Source organism: Bolinopsis microptera, chromosome 1 (assembly GCF_026151205.1).
Source record: "Bolinopsis microptera isolate Bmic1 chromosome 1, MBARI_Bmic_1.0, whole genome shotgun sequence".
In the NCBI taxonomy this organism is placed as follows: Eukaryota; Metazoa; Ctenophora; class Tentaculata; order Lobata; family Bolinopsidae; genus Bolinopsis; species Bolinopsis microptera.
Window position 1 is genome coordinate 19,400,002 of NC_087072.1, and position 17,712 is coordinate 19,417,713.

General features: G+C 38.6%; 1 protein-coding gene across 2 annotated transcripts in view; it reads right to left on the minus strand.

Moving 5' to 3' along the window:
• Nucleotides 1-17,712, minus strand: part of LOC134823959 (mitochondrial proton/calcium exchanger protein-like) — a 93,328-nt gene that overhangs the window by 14,449 nt on the left and 61,167 nt on the right. Inside the window, exon 1 of one of the 2 annotated variants that reach the window (XM_063835559.1) lies at nucleotides 5,569-5,581. The exons of the other annotated variant lie outside the window; for it this stretch is intronic. The gene's annotated coding sequence lies outside the window, so the exon portion shown is untranslated. Of the gene's footprint in view, nucleotides 1-5,568; nucleotides 5,582-17,712 lie in introns of those variants that run through there. 2 annotated transcript variants of the gene reach the window in all.

A 17,712-nucleotide genomic window follows, 5' to 3' on the forward strand; every position in this document is an offset into this window, starting at 1 on the left:
AAGAAGAATTGAAAAGCTGCAAAAATCCAAATAAATAAGACGTAGAAGATTTGACAACACTATTTTAAAGCAGAATTGTGTGATTTCGATGCATCCAGAGCAGTTCTTGATTCCGTCAACCAGAAGTACAGGAAATGATAAGAATGATAAGAAACTTAATTGAGGATTAAATGAGGAGGGGTACCTGTTAAAAGTTCAAGAAACTTCCTAGGATACCCCTTCAGTGCACACTGTAAACATAGTACTATTAAGGGGGCCAAAATTGATTTTATAGTGGTTTCTGATAGAGGGGAGTGATATCTATCAGCTGCTTTAATTTTGGTCCCATGGAAAAAAATTGTTCCTAGCCAAAATTATCGCCAGTCAAAGGTCAGCGCTTATGTGTAATTGTATTGCGCGAGCGATTTTCAATCGCGCGCCCTGAAAATCTATCTTCTCCTACATTTTTTGAGCAATCACCCTGATTTTTTATTCAATTTTGAAAATCTTGGACCTGGAAAAATCGTCAAAAAATGAGGTCCAAGATTTTCAAAATTGAATAAAAAATCTTCTAAGGCCTATCTCAAAATTCGGCTGGACAGATATCTTCTTAATGATCCATAGAACATATGCTGAAAGTTTCAGGGTGATTGCTCAAAAAATGTAGGAGGAGATAGATTTTTAGACTCGATTTTCAGAGCGCGATTGAAAATCGAGTTTCAGGGTGATTGCTCAAAAAATGTAGGAGGAGATAGATTTTTAGACTCGATTTTCAGAGCGCGATTGAAAATCGCTCGTGAAATACAATTACACATAAGCGCTGACCTTTGACTGGCGATAATTTTGGCTAGGAACAATATTTTTCCATGGGACTAAAAGCAGCTGTTAGATATTACTCCCCTCTATCAGAAACCACTATAAAATCAATTTCGAGATAATTTTGATGAAGACTCCCCCCCCGGCCCCCTTAACTATTATTACTAACTATTCTGTCAAATGCAGCATGATAAAATAAATTGCATAAACTCTTCTTAGAACGTAAAGGCACCACTCACACATTACACAAGCCAACCTTCGGCTTATGTCAAACATTCAAAGTCCCTTTCATTAAATTTTCAGCTAATGAAGAATATGGTAAATTAAAAGTTTGGAACATGTAGGTTATTCTGCTTAATTATCTGTTCAATCTACCGGTAAAGCAAATACGTACATCTGAAAAGTTGTGATCTGTGAAAACTAGACTCGGTTGAGAATTTTATTAAACTTATATGGAAACAACATTAATTAATGTTGGTGGGGAAATATTTATTACATATTTTTTCCCATAGTGTGATGATATTTTGTAGACATATGTGATGATGTGATGTCATACATTTTACTTAAAGTAAAGTAGAGTAAAGTAAAGTAAAATTTATGACATCACATCATCACACATGTCTACAAACTATCATCGCACTGTGTGAAAAAATATATAATAAATATTTCCCCACCAACATTAATTAATTATCAAATACAATATTTAAAAACAATTTCATCAAAAACATTATCCTATTTTAAAAACTTCCCAGTGGAATAAAGATTTATAAAACGCTTCTTTGCCACATAAGGATGGAACCAAAGATAATTGTTATGTTTCTCTTTATTACTGACATAACTGGCTCCCTCAATTCTTACTAAAACTTCATTAGAAACATTCCAAAAAAAGCAATCGTTTGTAATACTTTTAGAAATCATATCTACCTTATATCCTTCTAATTTAATTTTAAAACCTAAAACTGTCACAGAGTTCTTGACGTCCGGAGGGAGTTTGTTCCAATATGGAATAACTCGCTCCGGGAGAAAAGACTTCTGGATATTCTTGACCTTTGTCACACTTTTACTACATCTATTGGATGAAACCAGATTAAGACCTGATCTGCTTGGTCTGAACAAGTCTGAACCATAATCAGTCATAGCATTAATAACCTTAAAAGCTTCAATAAGGTCCCCACGTATTCGCCGCTCTGCCAGCGTTGTCAAATTGAGGATTTCCAGTCTACGGCTGTAAGGAAGAGTACCCACCTCATCAATCAGACGGGTAAACCGCCTCTGGACGCTCTCCAGCTCCAAAACAGTCCCCCAACTTCCATGAGCCGCAGGTGGATTCCACAATTGGACACAATACTCAAGATGAGGTCTTATTAAAGCTTTATATATAGCAATCATAACAACCTTTTCTCTAATAACTAAATTCCTTACAATCCAACAAATCATACGATTTGCCTTAGCGATACATGCTTTGATCTGTTCGTTCCAAAGCAGGGAGCTATGGGTAATAACCCCCAAATCTTTTTCCTGATCAGATACTTCAAGTTCTATACCATTTACCTTATAATTTAAATTAGGATTGTTGTTAAAATTAATGTGCACTACTTTGCACTTGGCAGGATTAAATTGTAAAAGCCAAATACTTTCCCAAACTTCTAATACTTCGATATCTTCAGCAACACTACCGTGGTTAGCTGCATTACCAATTAATTTAAGATCATCAGCAAATAACTTTATCTTATTTTTTACAAGGTCAGGCAAATCATTAATATACAGAATGAATAGGAGAGGGCCTAGAACTGACCCCTGAGGAACACCAGATAAAACATGTTTAACCTCGGACCATTGTCCTTCTACAGAAACCCTCATAGTCCTGTCTGTCAGAAAATCTTTAATAACATCTAAAACCTTTCCTTTGACACCAAAGCCTTCCAATTTAGACAGAAGTCTAAAGTGGGGGACTGTGTCGAACGCCTTACTAAAATCAAAGTATAGAAGATCAACCGGGGCACCTTCATCTAAAATGTCAAGAATGTCATCAAATGTCTCTAAAAGATTAGATAAACACGATTTACCCTTAACAAATCCATGCTGATGCTTCGAAATTCGATGTTCTAGAAAATTTAAAACATGTGCTCTCACCAACTTTTCATACACTTTGCACAAAATACAAGTTAATGAAACTGGTCTATAATTTAAGGGGTCTGATTTAATACCCTTTTTAAACAATGCTACAACAGATGCAGATTTCCACACTGCAGGTAAAGATCCTGTATCTGAACACTTTTGAAATAATTTAGTTATTGCTTCAACAAAATTGTTGTCATAAGCTAGCGATTTCAACAACTTCGGATGAACACCATCCGGACCAGAACTCTTAAAAATGTTAAGCTTTAAAAGTTGCTTTTTTATATCAGAGCTGTTGACTTCCATATCATCAATATCATCAATACTCTCATTGTCAGGTCTTAAATTCTCAGTTTTAGGGAGAGGGCCAGGTGGTTCACGCACAAAAACAGAGCTAAAGGCACTTGCGAGTACCTCAGCTGACTCAGTCGAACTATCTGTGCGTGTACCATCTCCTCTATCTAAAGAAACCACACTAGACTTAACTTGACGTTTATTTCGTAAATAAGAGTAAAAAGACTTACAATTCTGCTTCAGATTAGATGTAATTTTCTTTTCATAATTAACTTTAGCTTTAATTTCTGCTAATTCATAAGTATGTTGTTTGCTACTTGCATAACTAAAATTAACATCAGATGGATTAATATCAAACTCAGCCCATGCTTTATCTTTATTCTTTCTCATTCGTTTAAGTGCAGATGTACTCCATGGCAACTTGACAGGTCTGTTGTCGAGATAAACCGAAGCAGTCGGAACAGCTGCAGCAACAGTCTCCAGTTTACCATGTAATTCAGCCCACATATCTTGAACATCATTGGTAGAACTATAATCCCAGTCGATATTTTTCAAACTAAAATTTAATAACTCTTCAGAGGAAATCTTACCCCATATAGGTTTGATAATCTTCTCTTTTAAACATTTGCTAGTATCCGGCGAAACAACTAGTTCGACAAGTATCCCAACATGATCACTCTTACCAAGCGGAGAAACGATCTTACAACCGTTGACAAGAGCATCATTTGTATACAGGACCTGATCAAGAAGACTCTCCTGGAGAGTATCCTTCACAAGCCGTCTTCTAGTTGTCTCGTTGGTGAAATACCAAGTTAAACCACTGTCATTGAAAACATCCATGAATTTCTGTTGAGTAACTAAAAACTGGTTCTTGCTAGCAATATTACTATTTATGCTACCAGTTTCCCATAAAACATTTGGTAAATTAAAATCTCCTAAAAGGAGTGTTTCAAAATCATTCCTTTCACTACAGATGCTCTTGATACAAGATATTAACGCATTATTCTGTTCTAAATTCAATGAAGTGGATCTGTAAATACAACAAATACTAATCAGTCCACCTGATGTGTTGATATTAACAGCTAAAGAATCCGGTGCCTTTAAAAAAGAGTTCACTAGTGAAGCATTACAACAGTTTTTAACATAAATTATAGAGCCTCCTCCACCACTTATACTGCCAGTGGAATTGTCAATTCTAAAATCTCTATCTTTTCTAAACATACTAAATCCTTCAATATAAATTTCGGCATCTAATATATCACTACTAAAATGAGTTTCTGTTACACAAATTACCTCAATAGATTTATACATTGATAAAATACATTTTAGTTCATCAATTTTATTAAATAGGCCGTTAGCATTGGTATAAAAAATATTTAACGGCTGGGCACTGCGGCCTCCGCTTTGTCCTCTGTCTTCTCTGGCTCTCTTTTCTTTGCCTCCTCCTTCGTCTTCTCTGTCTCTCTTTTCTTCGCTTCCTCCTGCCTCTTCTTCCTCTCCTTTCTGGCTAAAAAACGAATATCTCTGTCTGCCTTACAGAGGTCCAAGTTGATCCAATAAGTTGACTCTTTCCAGCCCTTACCATGGTCAGCGTAGAAATTTACTGACTCTTCATCTCGTGTCTGGATGATGAGCGGGCGACGGTGATCTGGCTTGTCAGCATCAAGCTTGCCAGAGCGATGGCAACTTATCATGTCGTCCTTCTTAATCTTTAGGGTCTCCCTGCAGAACTTGGAGTCGTCCTCCTGGCGTTGCTTAGAGGTAGTCTTTTTGCTCTCTGGAACCTTGAGCACACACAGATTGAGTTTTCGTTTGTTTCGCTCAAATGTATCAGTGTGCATCTTCATTTGCACTTCCGAAATAACAGTTTCAGAAGCTTGTTCACGACTCATGTCATCGAGAACCTTCTTCTGGGTTTGTGCTGTTACCTCAGAATAGAGACGAACAGCTTTATCAACTGTTTTCTCTGCACTTCCTTTAATAGCTTCCTTAATCGAGTTAGTCAGGGCTGGGGTCAAATGTTGGAGTTCCTCTTTAATAATAGCCCTGACAGCCCCGTTTTCCTTAGTGTCAGCTGAGGTATGAGGCGCCACAAAACAGTATGGGCACTTCCAGTTTGTAAGATTCAGTAACATCTCGTTTTTAAGGCCAGATAAACCAACACAACTCAGGTGCCAAAATAATTGGCAAGCTTCACACTCAACTGATAGTTCTTCTGACATGTAAACATCACATTGGCAGTATTTTTCCTCTGGCACTGGGACATTATCAGAAGATGAATCCTTAGGGGGACTCGTCTTGACTCCACGTTTTTTTCGTATCGACACCCTCTCGGGTACATTGTTACTTGCCATCCCTGAACTCAATAAATGTATTTAATTGTAGTTGTGAAAATAGTTTAAAACTTACTTACTTACTTTTTTAATAAAACAAATATTTAATAAAACAAATATTTATTTTTACGACACAATCAAACAATATCAATAATAAATAAATCAGGGGAGGTTTGAAGAGGTTTGAAGTGCCGAAGGCCACTGCTTATCTTTAGGATTTGAGAGTGACCTGTGCTTGAAACCCCCTCAACCATCCACTACGTCAATACAAATATATGTTATACAAATATAGAAAAATATAATAATATAAAATTACTTATTGGTTTAGTTTGGTGACATAGGAGAGCCCAGTTGAGTTTTAGTTTAGGTTTAGGTTTTCAATAATAGTTTAAAAGGTTAGCCATGTTTCATGGCAGAGAGAGATATCATGTGTGCAGAGCCGTACCGGATTTAGAATTTGAGATATAATATAAAGTAGTTACCATGTATTAGGGTCATCTCGATTTTGGAGGGATAGCAAGTGCTTTTTAAGGTTAGATTTAATAATACCTGACGAGGCTGACAAGTCTGAATTCTTGGAAGAACCCGGGATTATTATCCCATCTTCATTAGCATCACAAATTTCGAATACATAGGGACTGAGGTCATTCCAAATTTTCGTAGAGGTGTACAAAAAGTTCTGTTGGGAGATATCTAACCTCAGTAATGGGACAATCAGACGAAGTTTTTCATTTCTAGGACAGAACTTGAAAAGATCTTTAATCGACTGGGGGACATCAAATTTAAGAATTTTGAATAGTTCCATAAATGTATGGTACATGTGCAGATTCTCCAGGTTCATAATTTTCTGCTCAGTGAATAGCGGTTTAGTGTGTTCAAGACAGTAGTTCTTGCTAGCCATATGTTCGTTATAAGTTCTTGAACGTGCACAGGTTAAATAGTATTCTTTATGATCAAAATTGGGAATGTTACCAAATAGCAGTCTTATACATCGTTTTTGAATTGCAAAGATTTTATTCAGCTTATGTTTAGGGATCCCACCCCAGCAACTTATACAATAGCTAAGATGTGACATAAAAAGAGCATTGTATAGTTTCAAATATTCAGATTTGGGAATGAGTTTGCAAATTCTCTTAATCGATACAATACTGGAGTTCAGCTTTAAAGATAAATGATTAAGATGTGGTTCCCAGCTTAGCTGTTCGTCTATTATCACCCCAAGAAACTTTGTACATTGAACTTTTTCTAGCTTTTTGCCATCTATTAAAATCGTTAGATTCCTGTTAAAGGGCCGTGTTCTGGCACAGGTCTGTGTTGCTCTTGACAAACCTGGCTGAAAATGCATATAACAACTTTTCCCTGCATTTATATGTAACTTGTTAGACTCCATATAGTTACTGACCTGTTTCATTACATGATTAGCTTTTTCAAAAGCTTCCTGTGCTGAACTACCTATCACAAAAATATTTGTATCATCAGCAAACAGGACGAATTCAGCCAAGCTTGAGGAGCTCACAATATCATTTATATAAATCAGAAATAGTAGAGGTCCTAACACTGACCCGTACCCCTGGGGTACACCATACTCAACTGAACACTTGTCCGATTTTTCAGTTTGAAAAGAAGTTACTTGGCTACGGTTTGTTAGATAGCTAGCAAGAGTTTTTAGTGCAATACCTCTTACTCCATAGTGTTCAAGTTTATGCAGGAGTTTATCGTGCTCAATTGTGTCAAATGCTTTACTTAGATCAATAAATATTCCAATTACATGATTTTTCTGTTCAATCTCATTAAGTATTTTATTGACAGAATTGTTTACGGCATGAGATGTTGAGTGTTGTTTTCTAAAACCAAATTGTCGATCATAAATCACGTTCATAGCACTGAGGTAATTATATAGCCTATTATAAATTATTTTTTCAAGTATTTTTCCAAATATCGGTAATGTAGAAACAGGTCGATAGTTATCAAGGCATCGTGAGTCTCCTTTTTTATAAATTGGTGTAATAGAGCCCGTTTTAAGCTTGTTTGGAAAGACCCCATTGTCCAAGAACCAATTAAAGAATCTAGAGATATGACCAGACAGATAATTTACACTCTTTTTTAAGACTTTAACAGAGATATCACTTGCCTTCCCATTTTCAAGGCTACCAATAATTTTACTTATCTCTTCCTCGTCACAGGGGCTGAGAAAAAAAGAGCTCACTATTCTTTCTCTGCCCTTGAGGTATTGTTTAAACTTCGTTTTATTGAAATTGCCATCAGTTACCGTACGAGATGGTACAGAAGATTGAACTTTTGAATTAAGAGTACGAGCAATAGACGAGAAGTAGATGTTAAATCCGTTAGCAATCTCACGGCGTTCAGTTACAATTCTACCATCAATTAAGAATGATGCTTTTATATCTTTTTTAGATTTACCCCTGAGTTCGTTAATCAATTCCCAGGTTTTTTAAATATTTCCTTTAGCAAGTTCAAATTTTTTCCCATAGTGGGCTTTTTTCGCAGATTTTATAGCTTTGTTTAGGATAGAACGATACTCCTTATACTTAAGATATAAAGTTTCCTCACCTAATGGGTTGATTTTGGTACACGAAGCCTTCCATCGCTTGTAGTGAAAGCCTTTAGTAAACACAGATTTAATTAACGCAGAAGTGATCCATGGATTCATCAATCTATTGCTTACTTACTTACATTTGAAAACTGGCCACGGGCCTAAATATTACATACCAATCAATTACAATTCATTAACAAATTACCAATATTAAAAACTATCGAAAATATTCAAGAAAGTATTCTCTAGCCAAAGGGCTCAATATTTAAATCTAAATCTTCAATATTGTCTGGTTTATATCGCAACTTGGGCCCTCTGTCCCCCCTTATCGAAATAACCGTTGTCTTTAATACCTCAAAGCGCAAGCGCTTTCTAAGATTAAAACAAAGTATTTTAGTAAAACAAAGTATTTTATTTATTAGCAGTGCAATCAATTCATATGATATAATTATAAGAATATAATAGTATGTCACACCTAGTTAGTAGTAGTTAGTAGGTGACGGGAGCTTCCAAGCTTTCCGTAGTGCTCCCAACCTGCTTTCAGATATGGGAGTCATATATGCCTTCAGTTTCCACCCGGTGAACCTGGTCGGCGAGCCCCCAGGTTTCAACTGCGCATAATAATATAGCCGTGCGGGTAATAAACCCCGGGTTGGCGTCACGTGTATTCGGTAGTGTGGCCGACCCCACTACTCTGCTGCGCGTTACCGTGTTGGGGTGCTATCCCGGCGCGCGCGCCGGAGCTAGCCCCTCTCCCCGGCCTCCGCGCACTTCGGCTATTTTGCTATATAAGAATTGAAATCTGCGTTCGTTTTGCGTACTGTATGTTTGGTAAAATAATTATTTATAAAGAATCAGAGTTGCCATGCCGCTCGCCCGAGCGTTTGGAGTTTTTAGGAGCCAGTCCAGACACTTGCCTGGATTGCATCGCAGTAGCTCCGTATCGACTCCTTACGCCCGAGTAAGTTGTTATATCCTATATACTCTGTAAGTTTCACGTTAGCGTCTGAGGTACCAGTCCAGACTATGTGTCTGGTTCGCATCGCGAAGGCCCCATAGTGACGCTTTGCGCTTAACTCCAGAGATGTGAGTTCGATGAGATTGTACTTTTATTGTATGATTGTATCTTGGAGAGATGGGTTATCAGGATTAGAAAATGTATCGTTTCCAGTACCGAGAGGTTGGAACTAAGGGAGCCAGCCTGGACTCTTGTCCAGATTGCATCGCAATAGCCCCTTGTCGTCCCTCGCACTCGTTCCTGGTAACGGTGTGTGGTTACTATGGTTCAGAGATCTGAGTAGTCGACGAAGTCTAGTAGATTTGTTAACTTAAGTGCTTTTGTTTGTGCTATGGTTCGTATGACTTGATCAATAGTTGTTGGATCCTCACCAAACTTGTTCATTCTAATATGTGTGAATCGTACACATTCGCAAATGAGATGTAATGCGGTCTCATGTGTTTCTGATTCGCAATAGCTGCAGGAGGGTGCTGTGGTGAAGTTTATTTTATTTTGGAAGTGGTTTAGTCCGTTGTGACCAGTTATCAGTCTTGTAAGTGGTCTGAGTAATTCTGCTCCTAATTTAAAAAGATATTGTCCATGCAATTTGTGATGTAGTATCCCAGTTACAAATTCTTTAGTATTGTCGCTGATATTGCATTTCTCCCATCTTTTGTTGAATTTTAGTTGGATGTGATTGATGATCTTATTTTTGAACTCTGTGTTAGGCTTCCGTGGAATGTCACTCTCTAGTTCTGGATTGATTGCGGTGGATCGGATGTTAGCAAGCTTGTCCGCATGTTCGTTGCCATGGTGACCTTCGTGTCCAGGGATCCAATCGATGTAGATAAGATGTTTACTTGATGCTTTGTTGAGACTATTATGTAGTTTGTGTATCATCTTGCTGTTTGTGTAAGATTTGGTTAGTGATTTGATAAGTGCTTGTGAGTCCGTGTATATTATCACTCTGTGTTCTTTATATGTTGGTGATGAAATGATGTCATGTAGCAGGATGCTTGCTCTGTATAAGGCGTGTGCCTCGCATTGGAATACCGTGTGGTGTGAAGAGAGGTTGTAGTTCTCTGTAATGAAGTCTTCCTCGTTTATGAGTATGACTAATCCGTATCCTGTCGAGTTGTCCGTGCTGGAATGTTTGGATCCATCAGTATATGCAGTGATCAAGAAATTTCCCGGATTCATCGGGGTCATATTTCTGTCGCCGATTGTGAGATGATAAGATTTGTCGCTTATGTCAGTTGGTTTTAGCAAGTCGTTGTCTGCTGTGTTATAGGTGTTAAAGACGTTGTTTAAGATTTTGTCGATGATAACAGTGCACGGTTGAAATGATTTTCTTATGCTGTGATCTATTGTGAGAGTCGGCCAGTGCTCGAGGCTTTTTAGTCTTAGGGATTGGAGGAGTGCCGTTTTCTCTAATTCAAGTGTTGCTGGAAGTAAGTTGAAGAGCTGATGTAGAACTTCTTGTGAGGATGATCGTAGTGCTCCTGATGCTAGTAGGAGGGATAAGTTTCCTGGTTTCTCGAGTGGTTTGAGTACGGATTTCTTGTCTAGTAGTCTAGGTGCCCATGCTACGCATGCATAGGTCATGATTGGTTTAATGATTGCATTGTAGACCCATATGATTTTGTCGGGACTGATACCCCAGTTGTCACCAATCGTTTTTCGGGCGGCGAAGAGAATGTTGGTACATTTCTTTGCTGTGATGTTGATATGTTTGTGCCAATTTAGTCTGCTGTCTAGGTGGATGCCTAAGTATTTTACTGTATTGTGAAATTCAACTTCGATGCCGTGTAATTTGATTGGGCGTGGTATGTTTATATTATTTTTGCGACTGAAAATTATTATTTGCGTTTTGATAGCGTTCAACTTGAGTCCGTTTTCTTCGCACCATTTATTGATTTTGCGAAGATATGCTTGTCCAAGGTCTCTAAGGGTTGATAGGTCGATACCCATGAGGATGATAGCTAAATCATCAGCAAAAGCTAGTAATTCGTTGATGGTATCTAAGAGAATGAGAAGGGAGTCCAGAACTATGTTCCACAGGAAGGGTGAGAGGACTCCACCCTGAGGACAACCTGCTAGAATCCATATTACTATTGCTATACCTTTGAGATTGAGCTTGAGTTTTCTGGAAGTGATCAAGTGAAGTATCCAGTTACTTACGTTCCCCTTAGCTTTGGATTTCTCTAGGGCGCGTTTAATAGCTATAAACGGGATATTATCAAATGCCCCAGCAATGTCCAAGAAGATACCGAGTGAAAAGTTACCGATTTTCAGTGCAGATTCAATTTTTGATACCAGTTTGAGGATGGCTGATTCGGTACTACTGCCTTTTCTGAATCCATATTGTTTTGGTGATAGTGCTATTTCCATTTTGAGGTCTCGTTGTAGGTGCCAGAGAATTAGTCGTTCCATTAGTTTCAATGTACAGGATGAAAGTGTGATTATACGGAAGGATTTAGCTGTGTAGTAATCATCTTTACCTGGCTTAGATAGGATTGCTGCATTGGAGGTTTGCCATGCTGTCGGAACTTGTGCGTGGATAAGCGAGAGCCTCATTATATTCAATAGTGGAGACTTGATGATGTCATACGCTTCTATGAGCATTTCGTTCGATATGTTGTCATGACCAGAAGCTTTATTCTTTTTTAGTATCGCTATTGCTTCGTCTAATCTGGCTATCGAGATGATTGAGTTGATGTCCTCTGGAGACGCGTTTGCTTTACATGGGAGGAGTTCTTCCTGGTTTGGAGCTTTACTGGTGAATAGCGTTGTGGAGAGAAGATTCAGGGTTTCACGTGGATTTTGGGTGTAGGTTCCATCTGGCTTGCGCAGTGCGCTGAGGTTGGAATTTTTGTTGCCTAGTAGAGATTTACATATTTTTGATACATCCTTTTGTTTTTGAAGACCTGTGCAGAATGTTCTCCAATTTTCATTTGATTCCTTTGAGATGAGAGCGTTTAGCGCTTTGTGCGCTTCGTTATATTGTGTTTGGAGCTCGCTGTTGTGTGGGTCATTTTCATGGTCGTTACGCAATATGATGAGTTTTGTTTCTGATTCCGTTAGATTTTTGGACCACCATGTGAGCCTTTTTTTATTCCTGATGAAAGTTGGTGGACATGATTTTATAAAGCAGTCGTATAAGGTGTCGTTTAGTTGGTAAACTTTTAAATTGAGATCGTGCATTTTCAATTTATAATTACTGCGATGATTTTTGTTGTGGAACTTGTAATTCCACGATTTGCATTTTTCTTCGACCGCAGCTTTATAAGCAGTCCAATCGCACTTTTTCTTGTTGTAGGTACGGATTGGTCTGGTTTTAATTTTCTCGTTTTTCAATGTGATAACGAATTCAATTAGTACATGATCAGAGAGTGAAAATTCAGGATTGGTGTCCCATCCTTCTATTTTAGGCGCGAATTCATTTCTTAATGTGAGGTCTATCGCTGTTAGATGAGCGTTACGTCTCCATGTGTGTTTACCGTTGTTTACCCATAACAGCCCAGCCTGAGCTAAGCATGTTAGGAGTTTGTTTCCTCGCACGTCCGATGTGAGGTTACCCCAGGTGGTATGATGCGCGTTGCTGTCAGTGCCTATAATGAGACCATGTTTGTAGCGGAGGCAGTGCTCCGATAGTTTGAGGAATGTATCTGGTGGTTCGTTTGTTTTGCCATCCATGTAGATGCTGGATATGTATAGTTTGGAACTTGGTAGTTCTATAGAGCAAGTGGCTGAGTCGCGGTCGGAGAATTGCATTTGAAAGAAGAATTTATCCGCAAGGTTGTTAGATATAGTCAGGGTGGCTCGAGGGTTAGCTAAGTCCGGCGATGTGTGATAGAAAGTTACTCCGTTCCCAGGTAGGTGTTTTGGTTTTCCGCGTACGCAGTATGGCTCTTGAACGAAGGCAATGAATGGCATGTCGTCATTTTGTTCAACGTTATAATAAAACTGAGCTGTGGGATTTTCCGAGCGATGGAGATTAATTTGTGAGCACGGGATGTACGAGAGTTCGTTAGTCTGGTTGTTCTTGGTTATTCTGGTTTTGGTGGAGTTTGACGAGTGATTAGTGCGAGGGAGTTTAGATTGCGTGGGCATAATCTAAACTATGTAGACATCTTTTGTACTTCCTGACAGGTGAACGAAGTTAGAGGTTTAACGATCGCGTTTAAAGGTTTAGAGGGTCTTGCAAAGATTCTGAATAAGTAAATTTCAATTAAAAGGATAATTAGTGCTGCTGCATTTTATTTTTATATGATAATTGGTATTTCTAAGTAGGTACACTATAGGAATTAAACGCAGTGTGTTATTTACGATTTACAAATATAACTTGTAGCGAAGAATTAATGTAAATTTCAATGTTAAGGAGGGCTCGAGGAGACCGTAGTCCCGAGGAGATTCAGAGACTCCAGAGTAGTTTCAGGACTTGGGTCCTCTTGTAAGCCGGGAGACTTTTTGCCGGAAGCGTCCGGGTCACAGATTACTAGGGTGGTGCCAAGGAGTGTAATCTTCCATTTGTTCTTGGCAAAATAAGATTGTGCCGTGTAGTCTAAGGAAGTGTAGTACAGGATTGCCCCGCCGGGGAGAGTCTTGGGTGGCTGATACTGTGAGAAAGATGCGGGATTCAGAGAGGGGTGGTGGAGAATTACTACTCTAATGAATTGGTTTGCGTTGAGAAGAGGTTCAAACCATTTCGGGAGCAGGGTTTTTACTCTTAGCCCGGGTACATCGGTCTCGTCTATTACTCTGTATATCTCGTTCTTGTCCATTATAGTTTTCACCAGTTGAATTGTTTCCCAGTTTTTGGTTTTTATGATGATCTTGTTCCCCGAGATATCCGTGATGTTGGCTGTGACGTCGATATTGGTCGATGATTCACTGTTATCGAGGACGCCCGTGATAAGCTGTAGGCGAATTCTATTAATGTGCTCTTGTGATAGAACTCCTAGGTTCTGGAGGCAGATGGAGACTTTGAAAGTAGGTGATGGAGGAATGTCTTCACCTAGGAGAGATATATGGTGAGAACTTGGTCGGTGAGTTGGGGTAAGGAAAAACACGGCTAAACAAGAGTAAGGTATATCGGTGGATTAAAAGAGACTGAGGAAATAAGGGATGGTTCGCGATAACGAGAGGGTTAGCTGCACGCATAATAATAAATTACAGCCGAAATATAGTGAGGAACGGAAAAACTGCTTAAGTGGGCTACTAGTACCATGTGCGAGGCGCTAGTAAAGTGTTAGAGATAAGAAACACTGTCAGAAAAGTGTGATACAACGAAGGAATGATAGCTAGTGAAATCTCTTACCAGGTGAATCAGCTGTCTGGGGAGTTATCGTACTAGATGGGGATTGGGGAGACTGTGTGCTGGATGGGGTTAAAGTAGACTGTACTCCGGTCGGGGTAGTGTGAAGAGGTGTTCCGGTTAGGGTTTGAGGAGGATGTGGTCCATTTTGGTCGGGGGGCGGTGTAATAGGTCGCTCAGTACTTTCTGCGGGGTAATTAGGATGGGTTTAAGTGGTTGTGTCATGATGAGTTATTTCTATAAATATGTCACCCTCCGTTATTGTCGGAAATCTGTACTAGGGTTTACTGTTACGCTGAGAACAATGGCATGATGGATACTTGTGTGTTTAGTGGCACATGTTATCGTACCTTTAGATCCACGCGGGCTCGTTTGTGGGAGCTGTGTTCCGGGAGGGGTACTACGTGGGGGCTGTGATTCGAAAGGGTTCGTTTGCGGAGGCTTCTTTTCGAGCGGGGTCGTGGGAGGGGTTTCTATCTCTCCTTCTTCATTTTTTCTTTGACGGTAGTCCGTGATTGTTAATTTTTTTTGTTGATTGGAGTCCGTATCGCCTTTACGGTCCCTTTTTCGTCCAGATTTACTACCAGTCATGCTAAACTGAGTAGGTAATATTAAAGGGACGGGATGAAGTAAGGGTTGTTGTGGTGATAAGCACATTATGTGTATGAGAATCAATTGGGGTACTGAATAATATTTAGAAATATGACGGAATAATTGACATACAGAGACAGGAATGATACACAGTGCGATATTATAAAGAGATAGAATTGAAACCAAAAGAATTGTGTGATTGAGATAATAACACTGTTCGCTGATCTTGTTTCCCAAGATATCCGTGATGTTGGCTGTGACGTCGATATTGGTTGTTGATTCACCGTTATCGAGGACGCCCGTGATTAGTTGAAGGCGAATTCTGTTTATGTGTACTTGTGTGAGTACTCCCAAGTTGTTATGTCACACCTATTTAACTGTTACGTTCGAGTAGTCGTGCTATGGCTAAATTTAACTAGGACCAGTGGTGTCGATTAACATTTAAAAGGTGATTCTAAGTGACACAAATGGAAAATTTTAAGAAAAGACGGATCAAAACACAGATCCAAGGACAAGGAGACCCCACTGCAGGACCATACATGCTATTGGCTTGTGCATGGCCCAAAAGGTTCCAGTTGTCCAGGAAACTGTACGTAGCTGGTCAACTAGTTTTGAATTTAGACTAGGCTTGATGAGTTCTGGGGTTTCTAGAGGTAAGATTTGATGGTGCCAGGTTTGTTCAGGCGGATATGGAAATTATGCGAGGAATATATAGGTATATAAAAATCATATCAATATAAAAATAGATCCAAAAATAGATCCAAAGATTCACACGGCAGTCAGGGAACTTCCAGACAGGATGCTTTTAAAACAGGTATAATTAGCGCTTTTGTAATTAGTTGTATGCAAGGGATGGGATGCTGGTTGACTAAGCTGGTTCAATGCCCCAGCTATTTAGGGGGAGCCACTCAATTTCACGCCCAGGTGTTGTCAATTGCTGGGTTTCAAGTAAGAGCTTTTTGATACGGCTCTTGATAATTGAGATGGGGGAGGAAAGGTCGGAAAATTTACTAGAGCCAGGGACCATGACATTGTTTTCATTAGGAGTGCATTTGTCGAATATTTTATCAACCAAACTGTTCCATATAGTCGTACCTTTGAAGATATGTAACTGAGTCTGAATAACGCTGACCCGTTGGAGATTCCATCTTTTGTGCAAGCTTTTTAATCAAGCGTTGCGCTTCGACTCCCATGCCTCCTGTTGTGGAGAAAACTAAAGGTGTAAAGGTAGCTTTTTCCACTTCTAGGACTCTTGCATTATATGCTCTTTTCTTCTCAGTCTCGTGAGCCAAATACATCATAGGAATTGGTTTAGCTGCGTTGGTTGGAGCAGGAGCGTGAAACACTCTTACATCAAAAAATGCTCTTTCCACCGCATTCCAAACTGATCTTACTTACTTACATAAGAAAATTTATCAGCTGCTTGGGAAATTCAGGATATAAGGCCTATATCTAAATCAAGTTTATTCAGATAATATACACGGATAAAATCAGCAACGGCTACTGTCTGACGGTTGCTGTCTGACTATATGGTTATCAATAAAATTTTTGAAAAATATAAAATTATTCAAACAATATACACATAATATAGCAATGACCCTATATAAAATCAACCCTTTAAGAATTCAAAAAATTCCCTAAACACTCAAAAATTACCCTTGGCCTTGTGGCTCCAAGTTAAGATCTAGACTGTTTATATTGTATAGGTCAACTACTAAAACTGCATTGTATACTATCTTAATCATTATACTGGACATGAGATGACGAAGTATCTTGAGCAGCACTTTATACCTCCACTTAGAACTTGATTAGTCACGAACAATAGAATCATTATAAATCAATACAATAAAACATTTTGATCAATAAATGCCTAGCAGCACCAGACAGCAGCCGTGTACCTTTTTCGACTCCACGGAGTCCCTGATGGACTTCTGTTTACTTTTGTTAATAATTTGACCGCAACCTTTCTTTCTCGAAACACAAATCCTACTGTACTTCATTACAGTATTAAGATAATATAATATAAAGCAAATCATGTGAATATATGACTACGAAATAGATCTATAGACTTGTCCATAATATTTAATACCGTATTGATGGTTTTGAATTTTGTATATTGAATTTTAATGTGAAGCGTTTACTCTTCCCCCTCGGCAATTAATTAGAAAGTTAGATTAATGACAATAATTGCCAAATGACGTAGTAGATATAGATGTTCAATGTTGTAGAGTGATTTCAAGAGTAGTGGTCCACAGGGGCCCGAAAAAGCCGTACAGGCACTTGGGTCCTTATCCTTGTCACTAGTCCCAATTGGATTCACTTTACACAAAACATGAACGTTTACAATTTAGACGTACACATTGGCACGATATTTATTAGAAAGCAAACAGTATAAAATAATACGTGCGTGCGCGGCTTGAGCCGCGCCGCATAACAATTTATGCGTTTAGGGGCTGGAGTACGCGTGTTTACAGATTAATGAATTGTTGCATTGTAAATATTTAAAGTGGACGATATATTATGATTTAATAGTAAATTTTTCAAAGCTGGCTTTGGACTTAGGTAAAATTATAATTTATTTATTTAAGAGAAAAAACCACGGATAGTTTTTAATTTACATAGTCGTATAACTATAATCAAGTTAATCCTGTTTTCAAGAATGCGCGGCTTTGGCGGCCAGTTATTGACTTGTACATAAAATTGAATTTTAAAT